The sequence below is a fragment of the Physeter macrocephalus genome, chromosome 10, assembly GCF_002837175.3.
Source record: "Physeter macrocephalus isolate SW-GA chromosome 10, ASM283717v5, whole genome shotgun sequence".
In the NCBI taxonomy this organism is placed as follows: Eukaryota; Metazoa; Chordata; class Mammalia; order Artiodactyla; family Physeteridae; genus Physeter; species Physeter macrocephalus.
The window spans coordinates 76,798,042-76,823,058 of record NC_041223.1 but is presented as its reverse complement, the minus strand read 5'-3'; positions in this window follow the sequence as shown (position 1 = coordinate 76,823,058).

Below are 25,017 nucleotides of genomic sequence, written 5' to 3'. Positions count from 1 at the left end.
GGGCCGGTCCCCCCCGCCGGGAGGGGCCACACCAGGGAGAGGCCTGCGTACAGAAAAAAAAAAAAAAAAAAAAAAAAAAAAATAGAAACAAAAACAGTAGCAGGGGGACCTCAAAGGCATTACGCTAAATTAAATAAACAGAGGAAGACAAATACCATATCATCTCTCTTATATGAGGAATCTAACAAATAATAAATAAAAAAATAACCCAACTCATGGATACAGAGAATAGATTGGTAGTTGCCTGAGTCAGGGGGTGAAGGGTGGGAAAAATGAGTGACAGTTTGTTTGTTTAATTTAGTTTAAATAAATTTAAATTTTAAAAAAGGAGGAAAAAAAGCAGGGAAAGGAGGCAGAGGGCTATTTCAGATGGTACAAGATGACACTGGGTGCTGGTGACTTGGATTAGGGAGGTGACAGTAAAAATAGAAGTGGACAGTCAGGATATATTTTGGTGTTAAAATCAGCAGAACCTGCTGATTGCTTGACTGAGAAGGAAGTTACTAAGGACCAGCCCTAGTTGTTGGGCTTGAGCGATCTGGTTAGTTGTGGCCAAGTTGGTACCTTGGAGAAGAAAGGAGAGTTTCATTTAAATTAACTTTGGGATACTAATCCAAATCCAAATCCTCATGTTATTAACACAGATTATATAATCAAACAAACAGCACTTTGTGATTTTAATTAAGAAATAATGCACAATCTATTTTGTCTGGTTATATTATTAGATTACCTTTTTTGAACCTTATGAAAATAAAATCTGTTTACATTTCTTGTCCAGGTGGTTTTGTCTCCTTCCCTATTTGACGATGATGGTTATTGAAAATACCACAAAGACCTGATTCTGGAAGTGAGTCACACATAAAACAGTGGTAGAAAATCGTCCGCATGGACAGTAGTATACTGTGAGACAAGTTATTTCTCTCAGTAATTTTTATAACATCCATTTAAAGGAGACGGTTTCAAAATAAGTCTGTAACCATGCTGTGTTATTACACTCATTTCAGCTAAGAATACACTGTAGTGATTGTTGTATTTTTATGATCTTATACATGTGTTTAAATGTCTATTACAAGACAATTATAGAAATGGCCAGACACTTCAGTGTGGAAGTCAGACTCTTTATGTTTTATGATCCAGAATACATCCAACAGAGTATATTTATCTCAAGATTAAAAATAATGCCCTAAATCATTTACACAATATAAGTTGGTATTTGTGAGAGTTTCTTAAAGTCCTAAGAGGAAAATCATTATAATTTTTAAGAAAATGATATTTAGTAATAAGGAAGTTTAGTTGTAGAGTACAAATTACCACCAGTTATATATATTTAGGAAAGGCATAAATCACTTGATATGAAATATATGAAATAAAAAATAAGGGGTCACACTACTTAAAAGCAAAATAGGTTACTACAAATATGAATTACATTATAAAACTGTCAATAAATTTATGAGATATTATATTTTTACTTTATACATTTTAAGACAAACCCAACATTTCACTGCACAGGCTCCGGACGTGCCGGCTCAGCGGCCATGGCTCACGGGCCTAGCCGCTTCGCGGCATGTGGGATCTTCCCGGACCGGGGCACGAACCCGTGTCCCCTGCATCGGCAGGCGGACTCAACCACTGCGCCACCAGGGAAGCCCCAACATTTCACTTTTAAAAGACTCAAACTACAGGTGCAGCCTATATTACCATATTAGATGCAAAATGCAAATTTACTACTTAAAAAACTTTATTCCTATCTGACTGGAATTTTAATTATAACAAGATAGTTTCTTTCTTCACATGCATTTAAAAAGTTATAATAAATAAGTTAATATGAAACTTCAACTCAGAAGCACTCATGTATATTTTTATAATAAAATAAAACTTTTTAAATAATTGTTTTATTTTTTCTGATTATCTGTAACACCAACTGAAGAATTCTGTCAACAAAGAAAGGCTAAAAATTAAAATAAAAACAATCAAGAAACCCTTTTAACAGATGATACGACTGCTGTATATAATCATATATATATATATAGACTTTATATACACACATAGATTTTTTTTACTGCTACAAAATCAAATTATAAAATGTTTGCTCTTAAGTAGTTTGTTCTTTACTTAATATCAATATGAATATATTTGTGGTTTAATAACGTGTGCCCCATTCTACTATGTCACAAAGGATTTATTTATAAATTATATGCCATGGTTTATTAGTGATTTTATTTATATAGTTTATCTCTTTACTGTTTCTCTTTTAAGAACAAGTTAAAATTACAAACTGCTTTAAAATGTATACAGGTTTTGGAGGAAAGAAATTTGTTAATGACGTAACAAAAGCGATTTTGTAATACCTTTTTTAATAATAATTGTTGCTAATTGAATAGTTACCTTGTCCTGTTTCTACTTACAAAAGCTTCCATAAATTATGTTTGCATTATTAATCCCTTTTTTAAGATAAAGAAACTGATATGCAGAAAGTTTAAGTAACTTCCCCAAAGTCACCCAGCTGGGGTTCAAATGCAAGGACTCCGACCTAGAGGCTCTGAACTATTGTTATTATTTCAGCATGTTTGGGTGATGTGTGAATTGCCTGTTACTTCACTGAATGATGAACTAACTTTCCAATATCAAAACTAGTACATTCTTATGCCCCAAATACCAATATACTGGTAGAAATAATGCCCAGGTTCAGTTAGCAGATTTTTTCTCAATAAAAAGGTCCAGTCTGATTGCAGACATAATATGATCCGTTTTATGTCAGCAGAATAAGTTTCCAGCCTTGCCTCAACTATTGACTGTACAATATTGCACTAAACCACTCACGTGCCATTCCTTAACTGAAAAATGTGGAAATGAAGTTAAATGTTGCTAATTTGGAGGACAGATTCTCCTCATGTAAATAGTGATTTGTGAGACTGGAAACAGCTCTCATTGAAAAAGTCGTAAAAGTTAAAACTGACTTTCATATTATTTTAATAACTACCACTTGTCTTATGCATAATATACATTGTGATAATAATAACCACCTAATTCATCTGTTGTGACGATTAAACAATTCATGTAAATTACGGTAACATTCATGGAGCACTTAAAATATGCAAGTCACTCTTTTAAGCACCTTATGTATAAGTTCATTTAACCCTCATTAAAAGTCCATAAGATATGAGCAATAATTATACCTCCAGTAGTAATAATGATAAAGTCAGAGGTCAGGGAGCACTTACATGTGGGCAGACACTGTTCGAGACAATTAGCTACATTTTTGTACAGAGGAGAACCTGAAGCAGGTAGAAGTGTAGCAGGTTTTTGGACGTACCATAGGTGTTCATGGAAGAACCAGGCTACTCACCTGGGCAGTCAGGCTCCTGCTGCCCATTTAATCATTATTCCACTGCACACAGGAAAACTGCTTCACAAATGTTGATGATGATGGTGGTGATGATGATTACCATGAGCCAGTTTCACCACATCATTGCTATCCTCCCATGCACAAAAAGAAGCCCTAGTAGCTTATGTATGTCTGGACCACACAGCACAAATGTGTCAGAGCTAATATTTGCAACTATTCGACCAGCACCAAAGTCCATGTACTTCTCAACATGTGGGACTGTCTTCCCACTAAAGGGATACAAAAGTCCACTGTAGGAAGTGTTGGATGATGGGAGATGGGGAGAAATTGAAGTGATGCAGCATGCAGTCCTTCCTCCTTGCTAAACCAGAACTAATTTGTTTCATGTGCTTGGAATATTTATGTACTGTTCTTCATAAGATTTCATTTGGGAAAATAAAAGTTTCTACAAAAAAAAAATAGATGGACAGCTTTTCACTATTAAAAGGAAATCACGGGCTTCCCTGGTGGCGCGGTGGTTGCGCGTCCGCCTGCCGATGCAGGGGAACCGGGTTCGCGCCCCGGTCTGGGAGGATCCCACGTGCCGCGGAGCGGTTGGGCCCGTGAGCCATGGCCGCTGGGCCTGCGCGTCCGGAGCCTGTGCTCCGCAACGGGAGAGGCCACAACAGAGGGAGGCCCGCATACCACACACACACAAAAAATAATAAAATAAAAAAAAAATAAATAAAAGGAAATCACATTACTTCCCACCACATTCATGTCATTTATTTGATCATCTTCCCTGTTTTCAATTAGTTTTCCTCATCAGAAGGTAATGCTTATCCAAGTTTAACCTAGACCTTCACATTTAGCTCCACTTTTTATTCTGAAGGTTAAAATTTGCCCAGATCTAATTACCAGGACTCCACTAACTGATTTAGTTAATTACCCTACCCTCCTATGCTCATGGTTACCAGTTATAATTACTATGGCCAGTGCTTTAGATAAAGCTAAATATCAGATAGATAAATAGATGATAGATAACTTGCCTAATGCCTAACATCTAATTTGAGCAATTCACAATTTCATAATATCTAATATAAAGACATGATAACAACCTTACAATAATAACACTAATTAGTTGATAAATACATTGCTCCCTCATACTAAGAATGACTCACAATGCTCAACTCTGAAAAAAAAAATATGTTTACAATAAAAAAATCATCTGGAACCAAAGCTATTTGAAATACTTCAATTTTTCTATTAGCCATTGTGTTGCCTAAAAATACAGTTGATCCTTGAACAACATGGGTTTGAACTATAGGGGTCCACTTATATAAGGAATTTTTTCATTAATAAATATTACAGTGCTGCCTGGTCCACAATTGTTTGACTCCTCGAATACAGAATCAGAGATATGGAGGAACCAAGGATATGGAGGACCAACGACACTTTACATGTAGATATTTGACTGTACAGAGGATTGGTGCCCCTGACCCTTGAGTTGCTCAAAGGTCAATTGTACTTATCTCTCAGAAAATGTTTCCTGTTGAAAACAACTGACTATAGACTTTAAACACACATTCAAGCATATATTCCTGGTAAATCACCTCAAAGGAAAGCACAGAATGTGGCTTTATCAGGTAAAGCAACCTTTCTATTTGCAAAACTTAGGTGGTAGCCTGAAATCTTCCCATTCATCTTCAATAGATGGTGATCACTGAAATCTTCATCCATTTCCAAAGACTGAGCCTCTTCACAGAGAATTCCATAAGCCTGTTTAAATTGACAGTTGGCTGATTAAATACGGTTGGCTAATTGAATAATGAGAGGAAATATTTTCACTATGTGAGACACCTTACCATGGTCGTGCAATATATTGCTAATACACGTTTTAAGTTTATTTACTTTTATTATGTTTCCTCTTACTTTGCCTAAAGCCTTTTAGATCCCATATGTCAAGTTCTGTTAAAATGAGCATCCAACTATGTGAAATTATATCCCTTTAATCAAATGCTAGTGATCTACCCCCTCTACAAGGCCTCAGCATGAGTGTTGCTGGTGTATGTGTTAAGATTAGAAGACTCCTTGAATTTGACTTATGTAAATGGATTCAATATTGATGTTTCAGGTGTTTCTATGATTGGCTCACGTCTCAGAATATTCTAAATAACTTATAATGTAACATTCTGAGTCATAGAGTTGGTACTGTTTCATCAGATAGAGTCAGATTCCCTGGCAAATTGCTCACTACCTTTTCCTATAACCCATCTATTAAATTAAAAAGCATTATCCTTCAAAGACCTTTCTATAACTGTATTCATACATTTATTATGCAGAGCACCTCCCTAAAGCCCTTGATATTTATAATAAGAAACTATCAGAACTACTAGATAAAAGCTATTTGAAATATTTATCAACCCAGTTCTGTCCATGAGTTCCCCTGGAGACTGCGTTTAAAATGAACAGTGTGAATGCAGTCCTTTATTAGTATTGTCCTTGTTAAATCAGTTGTAGATGACAGGTCTCACGCTTTGAGTCATTTGGCCTCAGGATCCCATGTGAAGAATAATGACAATAATCACTGTTTGTGATAGAATCATTGTTTTCTGACCTGACATAATCAACATCTCTAGGCTGTATTTTTATACCTCTCAAAACACAATGTACTAGGCATATAACTACAGTTTCTTCATTTAGAAAATAGAGTGGTTTTCACATGGTTATCATTATTTTTATGTTTCAGGTTAATATTTATTTTGTTAACAGGCACAAAAACAAGCCATGGAATAAAAGATCTGACAAAAGAGTATAACTGAGTTGTACTTTGGTATATTCAGCTTCGTAACTAATTTCTTTAGGTTATGGTTCATAATTCTATATAAGTTAAGATATTAAAACTTTCAGAGTTGGAAGTATATGATTGCATTCGTCACAAAATATTAAATGGTAAGATATTGCCAAACATGATTATTGCCTTTGCAAATTTGCTTTTATATGTTATTGGAGATTGGAGACAATGTTACTTACAATGTTAATATTTTTACACCCTGGCATCTCACTTATTGTTAATCTATTATGATTTATACAATTCTTGTTACTATAAACAGTGCTTCAATAGCTAGGAATTTCTTTATATTAAAGAAAAAATAAATCTATCTCAGAAAACTAAGGGATGCTTTATCATCACACATATTCTAAGTGTGAAATTGTATAATTTAATAATATTTATATATAGGACTTTTTTTTTTTTTTTTTTTTTTCGATACGCGGGCCTCTCACTGCTGTGGCCTCTCCCCTTGCGGAGCACAGGCTCCGGACACGCAGGCTCAGCGGCCACGGCTCACGGGCGCAGCCGCTCTGCGGCATGTGGGATCCTCCCGGACCGGGGCACGAACCCATGTCTCCTGCATCGGCAGGCGGACTCTCAGCCACTGCGCCACCAGGGAAGCCCTATATATAGGACATTTTATCTTTTCCTATACACAATCGTTCTCTTATCTTACTCCATATAAATAGAAAAATAAAACAAAAAACTTAAGTGAAAATATTTTCAGAGGACAACCCAGATTTGAGTATCTCCCATGAAAATGTATAAATCCTTAAAATTAGCATGCTTTGGTATTACATACTTGTAGGAAAAATTATTTCAAAGCAAGTAAGCACTTCCTAAGAAAGAGATTACAATATATCTCTGTAACAATATATGATTTTTTTTGTCCAGTTACAAAGCTTTTGGAGAAATTGTTCAATATAAAAATACTTCAGTTCAGTACCATTTCTCTGGTTGATTCCAAAATTATACATAGAACTAGATGTTGCCATGTTCATATTCTTTCCCCCTTTTTTTCATAGATCTTTGCTCTGACTTACTATGAAAAAAACCTTGCCAAAGCTTTCAGTTTGGCATCTCCACGAAGTCCTTGACTCATTAGGGGCGGCTCCTTCGTTCCTCCACCAGAAAATATGATCAAACACATCATTCCTCCACCGAGAATGCCAGAGCATCAGCGGACTGTAAAATAGGCAGTCTCTTTTGTCTTCACTCTGCACAGACTTCAGTAAGGCAACCAGGTGGCTGTTTCTGAGTCAGAGTAGCACTCAGAAGTCTTTCCTGCTGGGTTTCTATAACACATGATGGAAATTTACTACTTCAGATGTTACTTTTACTGATTTAAAATTATTTAACTGATGAGAAAACATAAATTCCACAGCCCAGGCATTTTAATTGACGTGATCTATGTTATATATTAGGTTAATAACATTGATCACTTCTAATTTCCAGTCTACCTTTTTTGATCAAATCCATTGTAAAAGCGCTGTTTTTTAATGAGACAATCAATGTCAAACATAATTTCTGTAACCCACTTTATAGAAAATATATACATATATTCTAACAAATTTTTACTCATTTAGTATTCGTCATTATGATGGCTATTTAAAAATAAATGTGGTATATTTCAGTTGATTTTCTGTATTTATCAGTTTTGTTACATTTTAAGATAAATTTTGAATCAACCCCATTTTTTAATGTACTTCTGACCATAAAGCTCTTGGCTCCACATAGTTCAATCTCATAAGTTCAAATCTTTGTTAGTATAAAAACAAATCCATTATCTCTTAAAATATTCATAGTTGTACCCCCCTTACTTTTTATTATATGATTATATTAAGGCAACAAAAGCATTTACCATAATGTACATAAGTAGGGAATTGAGCTTGAGAAATATGACCAATACATCAAATTTGGAGTCTTCCAGTGACCACCAATTATTTTTGTTAAATGGGATTTAATGGTTTGGGGGTACTTGACCTTTGTATATTAGAAACTGAAGTTTAAGAGATAAACATTTTAACAATTGAGATGCACTACGTTAACCCATAAGTGGTTTACCAAATTCTTGACTGCAGTTGATAGTATTTATTTTGGATCTCTATCTGGCCTAAGTTCTTTTAAGACCCAACCCTTTGGGCAAAAATATATGTTAATTATTTTGGATGATTTTATAAAAATCTATGTGGATCATGTGTATGTGTATATGCATATGTATCAGTATGCAAATATACACACACAAGATGCAGAGTGTGAAAGAGATGTATTTTAATGAGGGAAAATTCCAAGGGAACATAACAAAGTAACAGCCTATGACTAGAAAAGCTTTTAGTTTATAAATGACAAAGGAACTTTATAAATTCACTTTAAGAAGCTCCTTACTCTTAGGCATTAGCTGAATCTTTACTATAACAGGTGACTTGTGGTAAAAGAACAACGTTCAGTCTTTCATATCACTAATACCAATTAAACAGTGCAAATGTTAAGTTTCTAAAATTAACATTTCTCAATTGGACAATCTAATGTTCAGTGCAGCATACTTAACTTGATGTACTTTACTAAAAGTGCAAGGTCGTGACCTGAAATTTTAGCTTTTTTTTCCCTTTTAGCAAGTTACTCTTTGATTAAAGTTTAGGCAGATTTAGTTCAAATTCAATAAAAAAACAAATAATTTGTGTTCCTTTTCAATAAAAATACTGAGTCCTACCTCTAAAAAATGAGTCAGACAAAGATAACAATATATAAGCTCCACTTGGCAAGAACAGTTATTCTAAAACAAGTACTTTAGAAACAAATGTTTAATGTTTCCAAGCATTTTTATTTGACTTATCATAACTTGCTTATGGAGGAAGTGGACTTTGTAAGAAGCAGGGGCATTTTGTACATGGTTACTGACAGAAATATTTTGTACAGATAAATGATTTTGAAGATTATTTCCATGGGAAGAGTGATGAATTTCTGTCAAGTGTTTCTGTTTTCTCAGTGAACAACTAAAGTTGTCAATGAGAGTAAAGGAAGGAAAGATTTGGAAGATTTTAGAGAGAAATATATGTCATGAAATAAAATAAAAAGCAACTTACTGGGCCATAGTAGCGGGGTTCCTAGGTAGTTTTGTGTGTGCAGTTGAGTTTTGTGGATTTTAAATGACAAATGTCGGGACTTCCCTGGTGGTCCAGTGGTTAAGATTCTGAGCTCCCAATGCAGGGGACAGGTTCATTCCCTGCTTGGGGAGCTAAGGCCCACATGCGGCGTGGTGCAGCAAAAAAAAAAAAAAAAAAAAGCAAACGTCAGTTTAGTTTTCTCAATTTCTCCAGCAATTTCGTAATGTGTAATTCAGATGGGGCAAAGATGGGTAGCTGACTTCAACTAGAAAATGAGTGTTTATTCAGGCCCATATAACAATGGAGAGAGAGAGAAAACAGGTGGTTGAGGGTATTTTGGATTGAAGTTCCTTAATTCCAGGTTTAGCTCAAATACTTGACACACAGTGAGTCAATTAATGATTTTCTCAAAGGTGAGATTCAACAATGAAGCCCCCATCCCCTCCCCAAGCCACCATACAAAGTCAGTCTGGGAAACTTGTTGACCAAACAAAGCTGACTAGATTGAGCAAGGGAGAGTATCAACTCGACTGATTCTTACTCATGTCTCTAAAGGGAATGGTTAGGTAAGATTCTTAGAAAATTTTGGAGGCCGCTTTTGGTCATAGTTTCACATAGATATTCGTAAATTTGATGTGTACAGGTGTTGGTCTGAAATTGTAAACAAGTGAGATGCTGGAATAGGCGATGTTCTTATCTTTGAAAAGCATGAGCCTATGTACAGCTTGAGACACATGAATATGAAATAACTAGTAGTAAAATAGCTTGAGCTTAGACATTTTTGTTAGGTACACATCATTATATGGCAAAAAACAAAAAAAACCAATCCTTCTTATATAAGTTATCACATAAACTTTTTTATTTTTTTCCCACGCTGCAGGGCTTGTGGGATCTTAGTTACCTGACCAAGGACTGAGCACAGACCCTTGGTAGTGTGAGTGCAGAGTCCTAACCACTTGAACGACAGGAATTCCTCAGTAATCACACAACTTTAAAAGTGTGCTTGCTCTCCTTTTTCCCATTATGCATAATCATATTTGCTTTCTATACTGGTGTCAAAATAGTTAAAGGAGATATTGTTTTATTGGGAAGGTTGTGTAAGTGCTCAGGATCAATTTACAGAAATCAGAAATGATTAAAAGAAGACTAGGAAAAGCTGTTCTCTAGAAGGCATCATAATTGTGTGGTGACCTAGGTAGTTGCCCAAACTTTATCTTAAGGACCATTTAATACTTAAGATCAGTTATAGCGATTCTATGAGAGTGAAAATACATTGCCCGCAAACTTCTCTTCATATTTTAAATGGTTTATATTCATTTTAAACAACAGAGCCATAAAATTTAATATGACATCATTTTAGAAGAATTGTGTAAAAATGATTCAGTGTTTCAATACCATAGCTATGAGAAAGTATAATCAGACATAAAAATAATGTCCTAAATTTAAGTATATAATTGAGGTGATATGGCAAGTGATGTTTCAAAGCCAATTTTACTAACAATATGTTAATGGGCCTAATCAACCTAGATATTTAGACTTTAAAAATATTCTAATTCTGACAATATAGAATTTAATTCATATTGTTTTTTAAACATAGACCAATAATTGAACAGCTGACATTGGGTAAAAACTGCTAACCATATATTTATAGTAAATGTGTTGCTACCCTGAGATTACAGAAGTCACCTACTTTGTCATATGACCTTACAGGAAGTTATTTTTTAATAAAATTAATAAATTTTTATTTTGAATCCTATCAATAGACAGGAGTGCTTTTATTAGTTACATTGGATACCTATGTAGTTAGTAGTTGTAACTATGTGGTTTTTCAACTTCTCTTATGTATAATGAACATATATACAGTGAACATAGGCTCTGAGTTTTTCTTGCTCATATCTGTATTCTCAATGCTTAGGCAAATACCTAGAATATAATACAGACTCAATAAATAACCATTGAAGGAATGAATAATTAAATGAAGTAATCAATCAATGAAAAGGCTTGTTAAGTTATGTGCTGGACACAATATTAATATACACCCTCTGCCTACTTTAACAATCTAATTTCCTACTAATCTGGGATATTCATCCCTTATACCAGCCACACAATTATACTTACATTACTTATATCAAAGTCCTGAATGAGTTATGCCTTAGTGCCTACCTAGTATATATACAACCTGAGCCAATCATTTTTAACACCTCTGTCGTCCATATGAAAAATTTAATTTTAATACAAATCATGTAATAATTATGAGCAATCGTTATTCTCTTGCTATATCCTTTGTTTTAAACAATTAGAATTTTAAAAATAAATGTTAATGAATAGATTTTCCTCAATTCAGCAAAATCTTTATCACACTTTGTGTTCTTTTTCAGGATTCTAGTTTGTAAACAAAATTAAAATCTTTAAATGCTCAAGTAGAATTAAAGTAATTTGATTTCAGTCTCTTTATTTTCACATAATGAGCTATCATTATTTATTTTGAATCAACGGTTTAAACAAGGGTATATGTAGCACACAGGGTTTGAAAACACTAACTGCACCAAAAACTGGCTTAAACAATCCTGATGCTTAATGAGCCAATACTTGAAATTCATGTGTTGAAAGCCAACTGTTTACTGAGAATTATTCAAATTAACTTCCACATTCAGGCAGACCTCCTTTTATTGTGCTTCTCTTTTTTACATATTGAAGATATTGCATTTTTTATAAATGGAAGGTTGTAGCTACCCTGCCTTGATCAAGCCTATTGGCACCATATTTTCAACGGCATTTGCTCACTTTGAGTCTCTGTGTCACATTTTGGTAATTCTTACCCATATTTTAAACTTTTTCATTACTATTATATTCTTTATGGTGATCTGTGATCAGTGATATTTAATGTTGCTATTGTCATTATTTGGGGGCACCACAAACCATACCCCTATAACATGGTGATCTTAATAGATAAATGTGTGTATTCTAACTATTCCACTTCCTGGCCATTCCCTAGTATCTCTCCCTCTCCTAGGGCTTCCCTATTCCCTGAGACACAACAACCCTGAAATTAGGTCAATTAATAACACTACAAAGACCTCTAACTGTTCAAGGAAGGCATGCCAAAAGCTGAGAGGTTGAAAGCTAAGCCTCAGACCAGTTAGCCACATTGTAAATGCAAAGGAAAAATTCTTGAAGGAAGTTAAGAGTGTCACTCCTGTGAATACACAAATGATAAGAAAGTGAATAGCCCTATTGCTGATATGGAGAAAGTTTTAGGGTTCTGGATAGAGCATCAAACCAGCCACAACATTCCCTTAAGCGAAAGCCTAACCCAGAGGAAGGCTCTAACTCTTTTCAATTCTATGAAGGCTGAGAGAAGTGAAGAAGCTGCAGAAGTTAGCAGAGGTTGGTTCATGAGGTTTAAGGAAAGAAGCCATCTCTGCAACATCACAGTGCAAGATGAAGCAGCAAGTGCTGATGTAGAAGCTGCAGCAAGTTATCCAGAAGATCTAGCTAAGATAATTAATGAAGGTGGTAACACAAACAACAGATTTTCAAAGTAGATGAAACAATCTTAAATTAGAAGATGTCATCTAGGACATTCATAGCTAGAGAGGAGAAATCAATGTCTGGTTTTAAACCTTCAAAGGACAGGCTGGCTCTTTTGTTAGGGGCTAATGAAGCTGTGACTTTAAGTTGAAGCCAGTGCTCATTTACCTTCTGAAAATCCCAGGACCCTTAAGAATTATGATAACCTACTTTGCCTGTGCTCTATAAATGAAACAACAAAGCTTGGGTGACAGCACACCTGTTGACAGCATGGTTTACTGAATATTTTAAGCCTACTGTGGAGATCTACTGCTTAGAGAAAAAAAAAAAGATTTCTTTTAAAATGCTACTGCTTAGAAAAAAATTTATTTTAAAATGTTAACTGCTCATTTGGCAATGTACTGGTTACCCAAGAGCTCTGATGGAGATGCAAAGCAAGTTGCAGGTTGTTTTCATGCCTGCTAACATAAAATCCACTCTGCAGCCTAGGGATCAACATGTAATTTCAACTTTCAAGTCTTTTTATTTAAGGAATATATTTTGTAAGGCTATAGCTGTCATAGATAGTGATCCTTCTGATGAATCTGGGCAAAGTCAATTGAAAATCTTCCAGAAAGGATTCATCATTCTAGATCCCATTATGAACATTCTTGATTCTTGAGAAGAGTTCAACATATCAACATTAACAGGAGTTTGGAAGAAGTTGATTGCAATCCTCCTGGAAGACTTTAAGGGGTTCAAGACTTCAGTGGAGAAAGCAATAGCAGATGAGGTGGAAATAGCAAAAGAACTGGAATTAGAAGTCGAGCCTGAAGATTTGACTAAATTGTTTCAATCTCATGACAAAACTTGAATGGATGAGGAGTTGCTTCTTACAGATGAGCAAAGAAAGTGGTTTCTTGAGATGGAATCTATTACTGGTGAAGATGCTGTGAAGATTGTTGCAATGACCACAAAGGATTGAGAATATTACATATACTTAGTTGATAAAGCAGCTGCAGGTTTTGAAGGGACTGACTCTAATTGCAAAAGAAATTCTACTGTGGGTAAAATGCTAGGAAGCAGCATTACATTCAACAGAGAAATTGTTCATGAAAGAGTCAATCAATGTGGCAAACTTCATTGCTGTCTATTTTAAGAAATTGCCAAAACCACCTCAACCTTCAGAAACCACCACCCTGATCAGTCAGCAGCCATCAATGTTAAAGGCAAGACCCTCCGCGAGCAGAAAGATTACAGCTTGCTGAAGGCTCAGATGATGGTTAGCTATAAAGTTTATTTAATTACAGTGTGTAATTTTTTGACATAATGCTAATGCACACTTACTCGACTACAGTATAGTATGAACATAACTTTTGTATGCACTGGGAAATAAAAAAAATACGGTGTGACAATATTTTATTGTGATATTTGCTTTATGTCTGAGGTCTGGATGTAAAATGAAATATCTCTGAGGTATGCCTGTAAAATAAAAATATCAATGTAAGTGTAAGGAATAAAATACGGTAATTTGAAGTTAATATGCATATTAAGAAAATTCAAAAGTAACTGCATCAACAGTTTGGAAATTGACTTAATAATTTTATAACTGTTGTAAAATATAAAATTCCCTGACTCACATGGTCCTTTTGAATTATTTTTTTCAGTTATTTGTTATTTCTCCTACAGATTGCTAAAGGATGACATAAATGTGTGTGAAAGAAAGAAAAGATATTTGAAAAATATCCTTTCATTCTTTAATTCCAGGTTCTTTAGAAAGTATAAAACAAGTAGAAATTTACAAGCAAAAATAAAGTGTACTAAGCTTTACTGACCTCATGGGAAGCAGTGGTACTTTTCCAAGCCTGTACTTTCAAGATTCTAAGAAATCATGTCCAGTTTAATTGTGGGAAAGAGACAAAAGGCATTAAGGTTGAAAGTTGCATTAAAGGGAAGGGTCATTTAAAAATATCCAGATTAATGAGAAAATAATTCACCAATTCAATTACCTGAGAAAATGAAGTTAGGAGTTTCCAGTGTTATTAATGACAATAATGGAAAGGATAAAGGGAACAAAGAGTTTAATTGAGTGTATGTGAGAAGACAAAGCTAGCTTAAATGAAAGCAGAGGTCAGGAAGGGAGTTCTCCAGAAACAGAGAGTTTTGAAAGGAAGTATTGCAAGATAAATTCAACCCAGAATGTTAAAGTAACATCTTTTAAGAAAAAGGAGCAACTATTAATTCAAGGTTATGCATAAAATATCATAAAATCCATTACAATAGTCCATAAAGCAGTACATTTTGTTTGTGATTTGTGAGTTAATAAATGGTAACAAGCTTCTCTTCACTAAATTTTATTGTCATTTACAAGTTACTATTTTACCCAGAGGACTAAATGTCTATAGGTGACACCTACCCTTGTGAAGTAGATTTATTCCTGAAATTAGAATTAACTGCCACAACAAGTGCAAACAAACAAACAAACAAAATTCATGAGAATTTCTGTTTAATGGGAAACAAACACTTATGTTTATATTTTCAAAGTCAATTCCTTGAGAATATATTAACCAGACTTTAAAATTATAACCCATTTATTTCAGAATTAGTACATGTTTAATGGGAAAAAAAATCTTTAAATGTGCAATTAAAAATGTTAAAAAACAAATCACATATAATTCAACCACAGAGGCATGCCATTCTAAATATTTTAATGCTTATCCTTCTGGTCTCTCCTCTAAGGAGATGATAGATAGATAGATAGATAAATAGATAGAGAGATAGATACTTATAAGTACTATCGTGTACTACAAACTATTTTATAACATATACTCTAGTATGTATGTATAGTGTCATGCTCATACTGTTGATGTAAGACAAAGAGACTGCCAGATACTTCTCCAGGAAAGATGGGCTTATTTGGGGGTCACCAGAGCCCTATCATTCAGGATCTGCAACCATAGTGAGCCACGTGCAAATTCCTATATTGCAGGGGCAGGAGAACTCTTGTATAGGAGGAAGTGGAAGCTAGGAGGGCTGTAGTAAACAAGAAGCCCATGGCTTTTCATTGGCTGAGTCCTTGCAAAGAAGAGACTTCCTCCTTCCTGGGAGGCTCTACTATCATTACAGGGCATGAGAGCTCCCCCTTCTAGTCTCCGGATGAAGGTTAGCTGAGGTTTTTGTTTATTAAATATTTAACATTTTCCCCTTTTGATGGAGATCTTTCTCTGAAAGCATCACTGATCAAGAGTCAACTTTTCTGGCTTCAGGGGCTTTTTGTCCTGGATGTAGTGTCTCATGTAGGAGGTATAGTGCAAAAACTGGAAACCTATTGAAGTCTTACGGGAGTAACAAGAGGTGTAGAGGGAGAGCTCTCAGACACTTTTCATCTAACATCCATATGTTACCAAGATCACAGATACAGAAGATCATTGAAGCATTACATCACCATCAAAGTTTGGTGACAAACTTTGAACAGGCCGGGTCCAGATATCTTGGGAAATCTGTCATCAGATGTCATCTGCTTCAATTCCAGGAGATCTTTACTTTCAGGTCACCAGATGATGTGCAGGTCCAGTCAGCGTTTTGTACTTTTTTTATGTGTGTCATGAGAATACAAGAGTCTATTCCCTGCCATTTGGTGGCACAGGGGTTAGTTAGTAGTACTTGATAGGAGCCTTTCCAGCAAGATTGAAGAAACTTTTTCTGGAGGTGTATTTTCCAATAGGTGAAATCTCCAGGTTGCAAAGTTTGATGCTTAAGGTCTTCATTTCTCGAGGGCACACTCTAAAAAGTAGCTGTACCAAAACACAGTTGTTTTCAATAGAAGCAATTAGGCCTTTGCAGTATTGGAGTACCTCTCCTTGTATCAGTTGTGGGTCAAGAAAAGCAGAAGTCAAAGGCATTGGGTATCCTGTGACTAGCTCAAAGAAGGTGAGATTATAAGTTCCAAAAGGGACAGATCTAAGATTTAGAAGGACCAAGGACAATGTTTTTGGCTAAAGTATTTGGAGGACCTCTACAATTTTTGCCAATTGAGTCTTAATAATGTTATTAATATGTTCAAATAAGCCAGAGGCGTGAGGGTGGGAAGCTCAGTGAAGGTGTGTAAAATTGGCCAAACAGCACAGACTTTTCGAAGTACCAGGCCAATAAAATGACTTCCTCCATCACTATGAAGTTCAACAGGAGTTCCTCAGGGAGGGATAATATTTTCCAAAAGGACTTTAGCAGCAGAAGAGGCAACAGCCTGTCTGCAAGGGAAGGCTTCAGTCCACAGTGAAAACATACAGATGATGACTAAACATATTTATATCCATTAGAGGAGGAAGTTGCATGATATCCATTTGCCAGACCTCAAATTGCCCATTAGGCAGTTTACAATCTCCAGGAGCAGTATGAACAGGCTACCCTGGTTTGTAATTTAGACAAGTTGTACCTTTGTTAATGTTTCCCCACCAATATTGATTCACGAAGGCTATCATTTTGTTAGTAGACCAATCGTTTAATGTATGTACCATGGTGAGGAGTGGGAATTTTAGAGCTTGTGGTAGAACTGGTTTGTTATTTGGTCCAAACCAGAGCTTTCTCTTTTTATCAAATGAACAGTTGTCAAATTTTCCATCTTGTTTTTCCCTTTCTGAGGCTAATCATTGGGCTTCTCTAGCTAGTTATACTAAATTATCATTTGGGGAAATATTCCTTTGGACCATGACAGAGGATCAGCTGCTGTTGGTCTCTTTAAGGGCAGCATTACTTGTAGGAATGTCAGCAAGCTGATTACCCTTAGCTTCCGGAGAGTCAAGTCTAGAATGTAACAGAATGTTAATCACAGCTACAGTGGCAGATAAAAGTATTGCATTCAATAATTCCTGAATATAGGGGACATTTTAAATATTATTTCCACTGGAAGTCAGAAAGCTATGTTGCTTCCACAACATTGCAAAATCATGAGCTACTCTAAAATCATATCTGCTATCAGTATATAAACATTGGCAGTTTTGTCCTTGGCTAAAGTACAAATCCCATGTAAGTGTGTAAAATTCAGTTTGTTGGGCTGAAATATCCATAGGTAAAAGTGCTACCGCAATAATATCAAAAGGAGTTGCAAGGGCATAGCCAGTGCAATATTTGCCATTATCACCTTTTAAATTAGAACTGTCAGTGAACCATGAGAAGTCAAAGTTACCCAGAGGAATTTCCTGTAGATCATCATGAGGTGTCAGAAGGTGGTCCATCAGCATTAAGCAGTCATGACAGACTTTGTTGGTGACAGAAGGGAGAGGCATAGTAGGGTTAAGGTTATTACAACGTAAAAGGGTTACTCAAAGAGCAGTTAACAAAAGGACTTCATAGGAGGTAAGGCAGTTGGCTGAGAAACGTTCAGTGTGATTAAAATTCAGGAGAACTTCTAATACATGAGATACAAAGATATTTAAAGGGGTTCCCACAATGCTTTCCTTGGTAACCTAACAAAAAGTTCAGTGGTCATAATGGCTCTAAAGTAAGGGGGAATACCCATGCCACAGGGCTCATTTGCTGGCTATAATACCCTATGGGTTGGTGGTGGTCCTTGTATATGTTTGGGTGAGTACCCCAAGGACATTCCCTTCATTTTTAGATACAAAACCAAAAAGTGAACCTGATATTGGGATGTCTGAGGGCAGGTGCTTTCACCAAACTCTCCTTTAAGGCTTTAAATCTTCATCATCCAAATTTTCTCATAAAATTGGATCAGAGTTATTGCTTTTTAGTAAAACATACAAAGATTTGGCCATAAAAGAAAAATCTGGAATCCAATTTTGTCAATAGCCAATTAGCCTAAGAAAACCTTGCAGTTAGCTCTTAGTTTTCAGTTTGGGGAACCTAGGACACCATGTTAGCTATCTGGATCTAGGTAGCCTTTGTTCTGATATCAGATGCCCTAGATATCAAACCTGGGTTGGGGTAAAGTGCAATTTTTTTTGTTATCCTTATGTCCCTTTAAGACTAAAAGCTTTAGCAAGTGGATACTGTCTTCCTGTGAGGAGGCTTGCTCCTGTGAGAAGGAGAGCAAAGAAGCAACTTATCTACATAATGCTACAAATTATAACACCAAGGGAACTTTATATCACAGAGATCAACCTTTGGGATTTGGGAGAAATGATAAGGTCCACGTAAATTGTTTTTCTTTCCAAGGGAAGGCAATTGGTATTGGCCAACTTCATCAACTGGAATACCAAGAAACAAAATGCATAAATTAATTACAGTAAAGAATTTGTTTCAGAAAGGAATGGATGTTAGGAAAGCATGAGGGTTAGAACAATAGGGTTTTGAGGGATAACAGTGTTGTTTATTGCTCAGAGGTCCTGGGCAAACCTCCATCTTTGGCACTTAGATTTTTCTCACTGGTAAAATAGAAGTGTTACAGGGACTAGTACAAGGGATAATGAGGCCTTGAGCCTTGTGATCTTCTATTATTGGCCTTATGCCTTGAAGGGCTTCTTTAGTTATAAGGTACTGATTAATTCTGAGAGGAGGTTTTGAGTGATCTAGTTGAATCTTGATGGGAGGTGTGCTGTGAATTTTGCCAATATCAGTTGGAGATTTTGCCTGTAAGGAGGGTGGTAGCTGATTCAATAGGGACAAATGATTAGTGTTTCCAGAATCTGCTCTAGTACAGTCAGAGATGGAACAAATAAAAGATGTCAAAAGTTCATTTAATTCACCTGTTTCCTTACTTTGATGACTACTGTTTACATTCTAAAATTATTTCCACGTTTAGGTAGAAAGAAATTCAGACATGATACTTAAGAAATCTCAGCCTAGTAAATGGGTAGGGATGGAGGAACAAAGAAGAAAATTATGTGTATGTCTAAGGGCCTAATCAAAATGGAATAATTTCAGAGACAGGATCCTCTTAGGTTCATTAGAGATCCATAGTATTTGAGCTCTGAGGGGGCTGTTTTATAGCAGTGGGATTGAGCACCAAGAGTGTGGCTCTGGTGTCAATTAGGACAGGAAAAGCTTCATCACAAATCTGGAGAAATGTTTCTCCAAGCTGATTAAGAGGGAAGATTGGGAAGATCTCCTGTATCTCCTTGAAGCCCATCATTGATAATTGGGAGGACATTGGAAAGGCTAGTTAGAGGGCTGAAGGTGCCTGTAGTACTTGAATTTGTAACAATCTCTTTTCAATATCCTGTTTGCAATAATAGCAGAAACTAGGTGGGTTTTGATTTTATTTAAGAGCCTTTGTTTGCTGGAGTTGAAGATCAAGGATTTTGGCTGTCTTCTTTGGAGGTAGAGAAATCTGGTTTGCCAGATTACCTAAATCTGGAGAAAACATAGTTTCCCATTCTATCCAAATCCTTTTTACTAGAAGGGAAAGGTCTTGATTCAGTCCATTAATAAACATAGAGTTCAAAGCCACCCAAGTGGAATGAACTTCTGAAGAAAGAATAGAATTTTCCTTAAAAACAAACTGAAGTTGATTGTAATATTTATGAACAGGGTCCTCAGATCTTTGTGTGCAAGCTTGAATTTTGTTATAATCAACAGGCTTTGAAAAGCCCTAGGAATTGCCCTATGAAATTATCTACTGATTACCCAAGTCTGATAATATAAGGTAGTTAGCAGGCTGACCTCCCAGTTGTAATTCCAGAGACCTTTCAGCATTTTCCCAATATTAACTTTCCATATTCTATGGAACTAATTAGATATTACAAAATTAGAGACTTTGTAATTGAAATTAAAGGTTGTTTCTGTGAAATCAATTGGTTACTAAGTATGATCCTTATTTGATCATGTTCTCATATTTTTGTAATGTACTTCTTATTTTCTTCATTATTTCAAAAATTGATAAATATATATAAAAAATAAACTGTAGGTTAACTATTTAGCTTTCCTGGATCTATTTAATTGGCTCAAATTGAATCTGAAGCCTCAGGTTTTGTTGGTAGCCTACTAGAAATTAGGATTTGAACATATTTAGTGATACATAAGAACAATTATTGATTACAAACTACCATGTTGCAGATAAAATAAAAATGTCAACATTTATTCATCAGTCTTTTAATTGTGGAATAATTTTCAGTGATATAAGAGAAAAATAAGTAGATTTGTTTAAGTTTTAATTACAATAAGACTACTGGAAATAGTAAATTAACTCTTAAAAGCTATATCTCCTATATTTATACTCCCACAATCTTGAGAGCATATTATTTATGTCTACTTTATCATATATATTTTCTATAAATTGCTGTGAGTGAGCAATGGATTAAGTCAGATTATGAATGAAAGATCAAGCAGATAAACCTCTTCAGTCCTCAGATTTTGTTCATTTCAGTTCTATAATAGCTCCATTTGGTTGTCCAATAATCATAACAATTTAGCCACAGAATGTGAATATTTTAGTAGATTATTGTTAATAGTTATTTACTCTCAGTTCAGTATAATTTTAGAGACAGCTATCAAACAGCAAGTCTCTGCGGTGCAGAAAACTATGGGAATATAAAAATAAACCATACAAGTTGAACCAGTGATTCATTTTTTGTTTTATGTAAAATTTTCTATGGGGGGTATTTAAATTTAAATAAACAGATCAACTCTTTTCCTCTTTGAATTGTATTTATTATTTCCCAATTTCCTGCAAATGGAAAAAAAAAAGACAAATTCTCAGAGAAGCAGGTGCTGTAAATAGGATATAACATTAACATACAGCTTTCATTGATTTGCTTTCTCTGAGAGAAATTCTAATTTCATTCACATGATGCTGATTGAAATATAATTTTTTCCTTCAACATAAGATGTGTGCATTTACTGTTTTCATATTTTTATAAGGGCAACAGATGATCATGTTCTTTTAAACTTCCCCACAACCATCCAGCCAAGGATATTTAAAGAAGAAACAATTTTCATTTTTATCAATTACTAATGTCAAAAATTTTGGAATAAATTAAGCATTCTGTTGTTAATAAAGAGGGTATGTTGATATTTTAAGCTATGATATATGTGAATTTTTATAAGGATGTCAAGAAGTCATTTCTCATCAAGATGGGTATAATTTTACTGAAGGAAAGGACCTTAATATAAAAAAAGTCAAGATATGTTGCTGGCAGCTATTTTTATGCCATTTTAGAGTGTAATATTGTTGGTGGTAACAAATATATTGTAGAAAATATTTAAATAGTTAATATTTTTATTTTTAATACTTAATATTTAGTATTGATATAATTGTTCTTTCAACAATATTGTGTCTTCATAGTATACAAGGATAATAGATTGTCCTTTCTGCTGTCAAAGGAGCTCATGCAGACAAGGAAAAGCTGTTTATTCGAGAGTGGACTGAATAACTCAATGGCATAATAAAACTAACTCCTACTCTGGTACTTCACAAACTTGTTCTGGTGAAGTCTCTCCTTATGGTTATGTCCTTTCTTCTTTGAAATCTAACATTATGTCTAATCTGTATCCCCAACCCCCAATAGAAAATCTTTTAAATTATTTAGAGTGTGGTTTTAAACATTGAGTTATTTTTCCCAATAATTTTATCACACATTTAAGGATATGATCTATTAGTTTTACCTTCCTCAATATGATAACCAGTATTTTGTACAATATGAAAACAACTTATTAAAATCCTCCTAATAAATATTAGTCCATTAAAAATGCTAATGTCCCTTAGTTGTTGACAAGAAAATTTTAAGACATATTTTCCATGTAAATATGCTTAAAAGAGATATTAGTTATTTTGCAGTTAATGATCTAGCTATAATCTAATTAAAATGTAAAAATAGGGCTTCCCTGGTGGCGCAGGCGTTGAGAATCCGCCTGCCGATGCAGGGGACACGGGTTTGTGCCCCAGTCCGGGAAGATCCCGCATGCCGCGGAGCGGCTGGGCCCGTGAGCCATGGCCGCTGAGCCTGCGCGTCTGGAGCCTGTGCTCCGCAACGGGAGAGGCCACAACAGTGAGAGGCCCGCGTACCACAAAAAAAAAAAAAAAAAAAGCAAAAAAAAAAAAAAAAGTAAAAATATAGCCTGCCCCTTAGAAATTTACTAATATTCAAATAGTAGTCACTGAAAGTATCTCATTTTCTTCACAGTATCTGTACATCACCTTCTTATTGATCTTTTAGTTTAGACTATACTACATGCACTTTTAAAAAAATACATTATTCTGCTTATTATAAGATATGGAAACTAAGGAAAACAGTGAAACATTAAAAAAAGGAAAGTGATGAAACAATCTGACCATGTACAATTAAATTTATTCAGTAGGGCACTGGGTTAAACTTTATGTGAATAAGATTCTCAGATTTGGTTAAAAAAAACCCAAAAACTATACATTGTCTACAAAATGCTCAAAGCACAATGAATAAGCAACCATACACACAAAAATAAATGGAAATGAGAAACAATTATACATCAACAAAAAAGCCAAAAAAGAAAGGTTTGTGACATTATTATCAGGGAAAGGAAAAATAAAGAGAAAAACAAAGCAAGAAAAGAAAACAGGAAAAGAACTGTACTTTTCTGTTGCTAAACACAACCCAAATGACAAAAAAGAGTAGTAAAACTTTAGTCTAGCATTATATATCTTAAAAAAAAAAAAAGAACCAGTGAGGTGTTTATTGTACCAAAAAAAAAAAAATTGTAAGCAGCTATCAGAAGTAAGCATATTGTACTGTATCATATGGTACAAAATAAAAATTTTTAAATGTTTTCTATAAGCTCCCAACATTTAGTTACAAACTATGAAATCAGCCATAAGTGCAAACATATACCTATGATGAATAAAATGAACAGAAGGGAATAGAACTCACTAAAGAAAACTCTGAATATTTGCTAGGTAATTCTTCTTTAACTTACCCACACATATAATTTTAATACCATCTAAAGAAAAATGATCCAAGAGAAAATCAATTGTGAAAAATAATAAAACTCAATCCCTTCCTCATACCAAACATCAATATGTATTCCAATAGATTAAAAAGTTAAATATAAAAAGGAAGCCAGCATCACACTTGAAGATACAAATATTAATCTTCCCCTGGAGTGAGGAACAAGCAATAATAGGCATACAGCAAAACAATAGGTGAAAGTATTGCATGAAAACAGTTTAAAAATAATGCCTTTAACAGAATATGCATACATAATTCCAACTTCAATAAATTTATAGAAAAATTAATCTCATAGAAAAATGCCATTTTTATAAATTGTATAAATTCTGTGCAAATAATTTTTTCTGTTTAAATTCAGTATCAAGTTTTTAGAAAGGTAAATGTCTTTGCTGTCTCTTGGAGGAATGAATTCATTTCTAGTTTACTCTTAAGGACTATAATTCTTTGTGATTTAGTATTAATTGAGGGTATTCTTTGGAACTTCCACTAGGACAAGCCTTGAGCTTTGTCTCTTAATTGTTTTCCATACGTTTTGGAAACCAAGCAAAAATCACCAGGGATAGAGATGTCTGCAGGCATTTTTTTCCATCCAGATACTCACTTTCTCTCTTTTTGTCTTCTAATAAATTCTGCAAGCTCATCACTACATAAAAAATTTTAAACAAGATCATTGAACAGAATATTACCTTTGCCATAGTTCAAGAGAAAGACTCCATATTTGTTCCCTTAAAAAAAAAAACTACTAAAAATCATCATCAATAAATATAAAAAGCAAAATAAAATTAGAAAAAAAGTTTGCAGCTTATGTATAAAGCCAAAAGTTAAAATCTTTTTTTAATAGTTATTTCTGAGATATACATTTTAAAGTAATAACTAGAATTATGAAATAACATTATACCAGAACATATAAGACTTTTAGAAATGTCATGTAATGTCTGAAACATATATATTAACATATATCCATACAAATAATCCAAAGAAAGTTTAGTATTAGTTGTTTTGTTCGTTTATACTGCAGATTCGTATTAGTCATCAATTTTATACACATCAGTGTATACATGTCGATCCCAATCGCCCAATTCAGCACACCACCATCCCCACCACATCGTGGTTTTCCCCCCTTGGTGTCCATACGTTTGTTCTCCACATCTGTGTCTCAACTTCTATCCTGCAAACCGGTTCATCTGTACCATTTTTCTAGGTTCCACATACATGCGTTAATACACGATATTTGTTTTTCTCTTTCTGACTTACTTCACTCTGTATGACAGTCTCTAGATCCATCCATGTCTCTACAAATGACTCAATTTCGTTCCTTTTTATGGCTGAGTAATATCCCATTGTATATATGTACCACATCTTCTTTAT